We start from the raw sequence: 10,298 nt of genomic DNA, 5'->3' as shown, positions 1-10,298 counted from the left end.
CCCCCTGTGTACCTAGCCCTGTGAGAACATAACATCACACTGAATTAGGGAATTGTCTAACTAGATGGTGCCCAAACAATGATCTAGTTCAGGGGTTCTTAATCTTTTTTTGTGTGTCAAGGACTCCTGGTACAGTCTGGTGAAGTCAATGGCCCCCTTCTCAGAGTGTTTTTAAATGCATAAAATAAAATAGTAGCTAATATTTATATAGTGCCTACTAAATGCCAGTGGCAATAAGTAGCACACCGTCTAGAGTGCCAGGCTTGAGGTCAGGAAGACTCATCTTCCTGAGGTCATACCAGAGAAGGTAGGTGGGGTCTGAGTCCAGGGTCAAAAGAAGCAGGGAAGTGTGTCTGCAGGCCCCAAACTGAATTCCAGAGAATTAAATTCCCCAAGATTGTGCAAATAAGTAGCAGATAGTAATGTCTATGTAAGAATCATTTGAATCCTTCTTCCTCCCAGTGAAGATATATGACAAAAGCCAGAGGAAGGAACCTGGAGAAGCAGGCTGGTCCTTAGTCTTTTTCCCTCAGCTGTGTTACAAGGGCTTCTGGGAAGACTAGAGGAGATTTGGAGGAGGGGGGAGAGAGACAAGATAGTCATCATATCTTATGATGAGAAGGGAATTAGGTAAGGGAATAGGACTTGTTTTCCTTGGCCATAGTGGGCAGAATCAGGAACAAGGTAAGAAGACTTCTGGGGTTAGTGGACCTGGGTTCAAATCCCACCAGTTGTTTGAATTCTCCCCTCAAGGCCTCAGTTCTCTTATTTACATACTAAGTCAGGACAACAAGCATTTATTTATTAAGCACTTACCATATGTTAGTTACTGGGCTAATTATTGGGGATTGAAAGGAAACTAGAGGAGGAGAATAAAGGGTCTTAGCCTTTACCATCTTCTTGGGTCCTTCACTGTTCTGTGAATTCCACTCATGATCTGTGGCAATCACTGAAACAGCTCACACCCCTCCTGCCTTAGCAGTGCCCTCCATGAACTTCTATAACCAAGAAAATCATCCTTTTATCACCAGACTCGTGGTGAGAAAACTTCAAAACATAGGCAGACTTCCCTGGGGTAGCTAGGTAACATAATAGAGAAGGTACTAAGGCTGGGGTCAGTAAAAACTGAGGTTGCAATAAACTCCTGTGGCTCCCTATGGCCTCCCTGATCAAATTCAAAATCTTCTGTTTGGCACTCAAAGCCCTTCCTAACCTCGTCCCTTCCTGCCTTTCCAGTCTCCTTATACCTTACCCCACCCTCCACTCCCATATACATACAGTCGCTTACTGGCTGTTCGGTGAACAGGACCCTCCATCTCTCTGCTTCAGGCATTTTCTCTGGCTGTCCCCTGTCCCTCTTCATCTCTACCTACTTCCTCCTCTAGCTTCTGACAAACCCTAACGAAAAATCTCCTCTACGGGAAGCCTCTCTTCGTTCTGGTGCTTTCTCCTTCTTAATCGCTTCCTGCTTATCTTGGAGATAAGTTGTTTGTATATCATGTGTCTGCAGGCTGGTTCCCCTCCCTCATGAGACCGTCAGCCACTCGAGAGCAGGGGCCATCTTTTGCTTCTTTTTGTGTCCTTGGTGCTAAGCCTAGCTCTTGGCACATTTTGTTGTTGCTTAGCCATTTTTTCAGTCATGTCTGACTGTGACCCATTTGGGTTTTTCTTGGCAAAAATACTGGAGTGATTTGCCATGTCCTTCTCCAGCTCATTTTATAGCTGAGGAAACGGAGGCAAACAAGGTTAAGTGACTTGCCCAGGGTCTCACAGCTAGTAAGTGTCTGAGGCCAGACTTGAACTCAGGAAGATAAGACTTCCGGACTTCAGGGCTAGCACTATATCCACTTTGCCACCTAGCTGCCCTGCCTGGTACATAGTAGGCACTTAATGTTTGTTAAGTGACTGATTGACCTTGGACGAGTCACTTAACTGCTACTCACTTAAGTTTCCTCTTCTATAAAATGTGAATAATGGTAGTGCTTGCCTTGCATGGTTGTTTCAGAATCCAATGAGATAATAGATGTAAGACTTTATATAAATGTTAGCCATTTTATCTTTGCTAATTGTGCGACCCTGGACAAGGCACCTATCCTCTTACCACCTCCTCAACTACTTCATCTGTAAAATGGAGATAATTATAGATCTACCTCCCTTTCTTTATCTTCCCATACCAGCCCCATTCTTGTTATTAATTGTTACTCTCTGAAATGTCTTTGTACTTATTTCACATATGTTTTCTATGTACTTATATGTGTACATGTTGGTAAAAGCTCCTTGAGAACAGGGACTATTCATTGTAATTTGGTTCCCTTACTTGCTCACATAGTGAGTCTGGCTCAGGATATACTCTCACTTACTCTGACTTTGGACAAGTCATCATCCCCCAGGAGCCTCAATGTGCCCTTCTGAAGCCCGGTTGGAAAGAACAGTATCTGGCCAACCAAGATAAGATAGGTCTGGGGGTACAGGGGGAGGTAGCAATCACTTGCCATCACACATGTGTGCAGAAATAGCCTCATAGGATCCTAGACTCTCAGAGCTGGATGGGAGCTCAGAGCTCAGCAGGTTCAATCAGTACCTGAACTGGAATTGGCCCAACAGGGCCCCTAATGCACTGTCATCCATCCTCCCCAGCTCTTTGTTTTTTGCCCTTTAGAGAGCTGGGCCATAGGTACCACCACCCCTGGGCATAGATGCTGACTTGAAGGACTGGGGCCTTCTCATTCCCATTGGCGAAATAGACCATGAGAGATGCTAATACCAGAGACCTGATGGGAAGTTACACCCTGGCAGGCCCCCAAGTGGCACACGACTAATCCTAGGACTTCACAAGGAGGTTGGATGTGTGAACAACATAGGCAGGGGAGGTTGAAAAAGGACAGCAGGGCTTCCCTTTCCCCTGCCTAGCCAGGCCTAGCTCATGTCAATGGAAAAGGAAGTAGAAGAGAGAGGGGAGAGAAATAAAGAGCTAGAAAATGACAGAGAATCACAGTATTTCAGAGTTGGAAGAGAACTTTGTGGTGGTCTGGTCAAACCCACACCTGGAAAAGAATCCTACTACAGTATGTGGGACCAGAGGTCATCTACTCTGCCAGGAGAGGAGAGGAAAGGAGAGGAGAGGAGAGGAGAGGAGAGGGGAGGAGAGGGGAGGGGAGGGGAGGGGAGAAAGAGGCATAGGATAATAGAATTTAAAATTGGAAGGGGCACTAGAGATCATCTAGTGACTATATTCTAATCCAGGCTTATCATTTTCTAGATGAAGAGCCTGAGGTCCAGAAGGTTTAAGCAATTACTCACATTCACATAAGTACTTTGCAGAGTAAGTCAAAGCCAGGAGTCCAAACCAAATGCTCTTTTAACCATTTCATAAAACAAGGGAAACAGAAATAAAGAGAGAAAAACCAAGAGAGATACAGAGACAGAGATGGTAGAGCCTGTCATAAAGAGAAACAGAGAGGCAGGGAAGGAGATACAAAAAATCCATGCTGTTGGGGGAGAGAGGGACAGATGTTGCCAGTAATGTCCGTTTGGAGAAAGGCAAGAGCCTTCCCCCTCTCTTTCTTATTCTCTATCTGCTCATCCCCATTGGACCCACAAAGGTAGTGTACAGATGCCCTGCCCGCTGCCAGAGGGAGTTGAGGAATATGGGAAGTAGGGTTCCTCCCAGGCCCATGGCAAGATGGGGCATTGTTTAACTTCTAACACCACCCTGATCCCTTCTCCCCTAGCTACCAGCTTCCCACCAAAATGCCAGCATTGACTGTTCATTATTAGGTGACTGCTAGGGGAAAAGGTGAACCACCTTCTAATATCCTAAGTCAACACTGATTGCAGGGAACCAACCCAGGAATGTGGTATCAGAGAACATGCAATTATGGGGAATTAGGTTACAGCCCTAGTGTTGGCAGAGAGCTTGATGGCAGAAGATTAAAAAGGTGGCACCAGAAAAGGGTGTGTGTGTGTGTGTGTGTGTGTGTGTGTGTGTGTGTGTGTGTTTAATTTTGTGCTAACAGCACCATTGCCCAGAGGGCCTACAATACCCCTATTGTCAGCAGCCTGGCTCAGGGCCCATGGACTGCCAGACAGGAGCTGCCTTTCTGAAGAGGGAAGAAAAGCAAACCCCAAACTTCCTACAAGCTCCATTACCCCTGTTCTTATCAGGTGGGAGGGAGGGAATTCGGCAAAACTAATGTTGATTCAGGGAAAGAAAAAAAAAAAAAGAAATCTTAACAATCATAGCAAAACTCCCAGCAATAGCTCTGGGGGTGAGTGAACCAGGCCATTGGCTCTGTCAAGCTGCCATTTTGTTAGAACGAAATTCTGGGGCTGGTGTGGGATGGATGGGAGCCTGCAGTGGGAGAAGAATTCCTCAACTACAAGTCTTTCCTTAGACCCTTTGGATGCCCCTCTTAAAAACTGTGAGGATATAAGAGAAAAAGGTAAAAGCTTACAGTCTAGTTGGGGAGATAAAATCACTCATGTGAAACAGTAAGAAAATAATATCAAATATTGTAGAAACTTGTGTTAGATTGGTCCTTGAAGGATGGACAGAATTTGGATAGGTGAAAAAGGGGAAGCAGAGCGTTCAAGGAGAAGGGACAAGCAGGAGCAGACTCGAAGACAAGAATGAACTTAGCGTATGGGAAGACAATTAAGACTCCTACACGTTATGAAGACCTCGTTGTGTATCTGTGTTCAAAACTTTTTCTGTTCACATGTGTCTTAAAAGGTAGGTTATATTTTTTAAAAAAATCAACATAAAAGGTTCTAGCCTTCTAAAAAGTTAAAAATAAGTCTCTAGAAAGGTTAGTTTGTAGATCTGCTCGAAGCCTGCTACAAAAGTGTTTTTAAAAAATAACAAAAAACCTTTTCAATGGAAATTAGGCATTGGTCATAGAAAGAGAAAGTCAGAAAAAGTTGGCAGAACTGGTTTCCAGGGAAACATTCTCTAGACCAGGAACAAACCATCAGACATAGTTATATACTAGGGACACATACCATAAGGGCCTGAGCTACATGAATCAGAATGCAGTTGTCTTGCAAAGAGACAAATAAGTAAAAAGCATAGTGTGGCTTTCAGATTGGCAGAATGTTGTCCCAGACAGGTCTCAAAAGCTATAGACAACACTGTAAACAACTGGCATCTGTGGACTTTTAACAGACAGTTAAAAAAATTCTCCTTAAAGCAGAATAAGGAAATGCGTTAGAACTAAGCAGTGATTTTTTTTTTGGCCGTTAAAATGAGAAAGATATCTAACTATATTTGTATTTCTTTAATCTTCCCGTAAATCATATTCTTCATGTGCAAATATTAATAATGAGAGAGAAGTATCTATTTACACTTGTTATTTTTTTCTCTAGAGAGAGCACCAAAAAGGAGAAAAGAATCCAATATTCTTCATTCTTGAAAATTCTACTTAATTGATCTAGTCAACGCCATTCACTTTAAGGCCCCTACTTGAATTGCTGATTCATCCTCAGAAAACTCCTTTCTCTTTCCACAGGAACCATCCTAGGTTGAACTCCCAAGCCTATGTTTCTCACCTCTAAGCTCTCCCTATTTCAGTCTTTTTTCTGTGTAGACTACTAGAAAAATCTTTCTATAAGTCAACTCTGGTTATGTGACTCCCCTGCCCAAGGAGTCTTTAATAGCTCTTCATTGCTTTTCAAATAAAGTATAAACCACATAGGCTGTCATTCCAGCCTCCTCAAAACATGGCTCCATATTAATTTTTTCATCTTATTGGTCTACTTCATATTGTAACCCTCCTCCATGGCTACTTCCCCTCCAACTCTCAGTCACACAGGCAGATTGAGGACCCAGAGGATCACTGACTTAACTTCTCCCTCAGAGCTCTTGGAATAACCTTGAGGGGTTGGGGTTTCTAGTGCTGTTACAAGCCTCTATTCAGTGTGCTCTCTATTATTATTAATCAATCAGTAGAAGTCTATTAACATTTAGCAACAGCATTTACTAAGTGGATACCGTGAATAGTAATTATTTTAAAAATTATTAAAAACCAAACGACAAAACATTCCCCCCAACCCAGGGATGAACTTTTCACTTGCTCACACAAGGTCCCAGGGGCTCAAATTTCAACAGTAATGAGTTGCATGTTTAGAGAACATATTTGGCCAAGGGGTATCTTCCAACCAACTTGTGAGGCCACAAATCTTTTTCTCCTTTTGTGGGGGCATGAAGTTCCCTTTCGTTGTAACTTTCTGCTGGGCTCTGAGGATCAGTACCTTTCTAGGGTTTTTATCTAGAATTTCTCTCTGTCATAAAGAATTGCAATCCTTGAAACTACTGACATTTTCAGTGAACTGTCTTTCCATCTCTATCTATAGGGGTTTCCTATGTTGTCCTCCATTACTTCTCTAGTGGATTCTGATCAGTCAATAACCATTTATTAAACACCTCCAAGGTGCTCTGCACTGTGCTAAGTCCTGGGAATACAAAGAAAACTGAAAAAAAGCAAAAGGCCCTCCTTAACCCTCAAGGAGCTTACATTCTAAAGGGGAAAGGCAACACACAAAAGCTGAAAAGGGGGCCAGCGGTGGGGAAAGTACCCAGAGAAGTGCAGCCAAGTGGGAAACAGTTGTCTGGGGCATCCTCCTTAGATGGAGGTTCTTTGAGGAGCTCTCCAGCTCCACCTTCTCCAATCAGAAAGAAGGGCCCCAGGGGCAAGGAGGACTGATAAGGCTCAAGGATGGAAACAGTCTTGCAGGATGATGAGATTTCCTTGGGAACAACCTGTAGAAAAGGAAAAGGAAGCTCTGACTTTCTTCATCTGTAAAGTAAGATTATTAGGTGAGGTGATCTCTCAGGTTCCTTCTAGTTCCAAGTCTGTGGATAGACTTGGATTGAGGATAGACCTCTACTTTTCATCTGTGTATCTTAGCACTTAGCACAGAGTCTTACACCTAGTAGTCACAATAAATGGTTTTTTTCCACTGATTTTAGGCAATAGATGTAAGAAACATTGAAGAGAGAGAATCAACAGAACCTGGATTAACTAGAGGTGGGAAAGTAGGAAGAGAGTCCACCAGAAACATCCAAAACTTCAGTTGTTTCAAGCTGGGAAGGCTGAGAAAATGGTGGCACCATGAAAAGAAAGAAAGAATTCAGAAGAGGAACAGGTTTCAGAGGGAATACGAGGAGTTTAGTTTGGGATGTGGGGATGGTGGTAGGATATCCAGTCAGAGAACCCAGCAGGCCATTCTGACAAAAGGGCTTGTCTCAGATATATTCTGTTTTTGAGGTAAAGGAACCATTTACATCTACTTATCTTTCATTGGCTCTCCCTTGATTTAAGGGGGTGAGGGAGGGCAAAGAAATTAAATGTTAGAGATTAGGTAGGAATGTGGGTGAAACATTCTTCGTGTGTTCAAGGAGCTGATTGGCTTGAGGGTAAAGTTGACATTGTCTAATGGGCCAAGGAGTTTGTTCCAATGCCCTTAGATGGGTAAATCCTGTTCAGTGTAGGCAGATTCTATACTGGAAGTTCTCTTTGGGAGCTATAAGCAAGCCAGGCCCTACAGACCTAGGGAAAATCCTGGCCTAGCTAAGTCTGGAGAAGTTTAATGGATGATTAATGTTTGGCACCAACAAATCCAGCCTAGAGTGTTATTTCTGCTTTCATCCTAGAGTGCTACTTCTGAATTTCTACATTATTTTAAAAATAAGCTCTAGAAAATTCATTCTTATGGTCTGGAGTATGCGGCAGAAGAGACAAAGGGAATAGATGCTAGATTAGAATAATCCTGTTATTGATTCATATAATAATCTAGAGTTATGGCATCAATGGAACAAGTATTTAGCAATAGCTTTCATAACACTTCAAAGTATGTATATTATCTCATTGTGATCCTGACAACCCTGGGAGGGAGGTACTCTTATTATCCAAATTTTACAGTTGAGGAAACAGGCTGAGAGGGGTTAAGTGACTTGTCCACCTAGTAAATACCTGATGCAGAATTTGAAAAACCTTGGTGACTCAAATTAGGGCTTGAATGCATAGTGAATGTTTGGAAAATGAAAGCTCTGGGGCCAAAATTAAAGGCTTTGGGACTAATTCCAAGGAGAAGCTGGTGCCCAAGGAAATTAACTGAGATTATTGAGACCTAAGGTCACATTTTCATCAATCAACAAACATTTATTAAGCACCTACTAAGTGCCAGGGACTTTTCTAAACCCTAGCTTCCTGCTCTAGGCATTTCCTGATCTTCCTTCCCTATTTCACCCCCATCCTCTCTACTATAATGTCTTCCCCCATTTACCATACCTATCTATCCTTAGTTGTTTGTATCTTTCTTTCTCCATTAGACTGTGAGTTCCTTGAGGGCAGGGACTGTGTTTATTGCCTTTCTTGGTCCCTCCAGCACTTATAGCATGATGTCTGGACAAGTAATCTCTTAATAAATACTTTTTGAGGGCAACTAGATGGTGCTGTGGGTAGAGTACTGGCCCTGGAATTAGGAGAATCTGAGTTCAAATCCAATTTCAGACACTTAACTAACTGTGTGTCCATCAGTTTCCTCATCTGTAAAATGAGTTGGAGAGAGAAATGACAAACCACTCCAGGATCTTGACCAAGAAAATTCCAAATGGGGTCATGAAGAGTCTAAAACAACTCAACAACAAAATTTTCTTTGACTGCCTGGTTATAGATACAGAGGTAAAAGTGAGGCAGTCCCTGCCTACTCTCAAAGAGTTTGTATTCTTGGGGCAGCTAGGTGGCACAGAGAATAGAGCAATGGCCCTGGAGTCAGGAAGACCTGGGTTCAAATTCAGCCTCAGACACTTGATGTACTTACTAGCTGTGTGACCTTGGGCAAGTCACTTAACCCCAATTGCTTTGCCTCTCACCCCCTCCAAAAAGGGGGAAATAAATTAATTAATTAAAGAGTTTACATTCTTTTTTTTTTTCTTTTTGGAGGGGAGAAGGCAGGGCAATTGGGGTTAAGTGACTTGCACAAAGTCATACAGTTAGTGAGTGTTGTGTCTGAGGCTGAATGTGAACCCAAGTCCTCCTGATTCCAGGGCTGGGGCTCTATTCACTGCACCACCTAGCCACACCAAAATATTGCCTGAGTTTTAGGTTCAGTTGATATTTTAGTTGGTTTTGCTGATTTTTCCCCTTTTGTCTTTCTTTTGGAGTGGAGAAGGCAAAGCAACTGAGGTGATATGACTAAGAGTTTACATTCTAATGGTAGAGACAACACAGAGAGAGAGAGAGAGAGAGAGAGAATTAAAGACACCAGAGGGGCAAGAGGGAAGCAAAAGGCAGGAAATCAAGAAATGCTTCTTAAAAAATATGATTTTTCAGCTGAGTCTTGAAGGAAACCAGTGATTCTGAGAGGAAGGAGAGCATTTCGGTCACAGTGGACAAAAGGCACAGAGATGGAAGGTGGAGCAGCTCTGTGGGAAAAGCAAACCGGCCAGGATGCTTCATCTTTTGAAGCATTCATCCACCAGCTTTGGGCTCCCTCTCTGCCTAGTTAGACTTTCAGGATCATAGTTTGAGAGTTGGAAGTGATCCTAGAGATAATCTAGTCCAATGCTCTTATTTTATAGACTTGCCAAGAGCACGCAGAGAGTAAAAATGGCATATTTGGGATTTGAATCCCAATCCTCTAACTACATACTTTCCATGGTTTTTGTCAAGGGAGGTGGGGTAGGGGTGTGTCAACAGGGATCAATGGTGAGTGTAGGAGGGGGGGGGGGGGGGTTAAGAAGAGGTAGCTCAAGGGTGAGACCACCTTGGATACTATTCTTTCTAAAATATACCCAGGGTCCAGGCCTTGGCTTTCCTCAGCTGGCAAGAATATCTCCATTGCCCTTAGGGTTTTCACCTTGTGCTCATCTGTCAACACCACCAGGGAAATCTTAGTTATAGAATGAAGGTCAGTTTGGCTTAAAGTCAACATATACCCTATCCATTCCCCTAAATCCCCCCTCTCTCCTCTTTCCTAAGGTCTGAGGCAAAACAGGGTGTTCCTTCATGATTGGTGGTACTTTCCCCAGATATGAAGCTGAGGGTGGAGGCCCCATTTCAGACAACCAGAGCCCCAGACTGGCAGATGATACTGGGGGGGGGGGGAGCAAAGGAAGGACGTGGGCTCTGGAAGGGGAACAAGCATCCATTGTCTCCTCAAACCATGTGTCAACACAATGAAATCCTAGTGCCATCCACTGTTACATTTATAGCTGATTATGGATGAGTCTGACCTTGGGCAGACACATCATGTGTGTGTGTGTGTGTGTGTGTGTGTGTGTGTGTGTGTGTGTGTGT

The sequence above is a fragment of the Petaurus breviceps genome, unplaced genomic scaffold (genome assembly GCF_028583685.1).
Source record: "Petaurus breviceps papuanus isolate PSGF00001 unplaced genomic scaffold, PetGlider_PUasm1.0 90842, whole genome shotgun sequence".
Classification (NCBI taxonomy): Eukaryota; Metazoa; Chordata; class Mammalia; order Diprotodontia; family Petauridae; genus Petaurus; species Petaurus breviceps.
Note: the sequence above shows the minus strand (reverse complement) of the source record.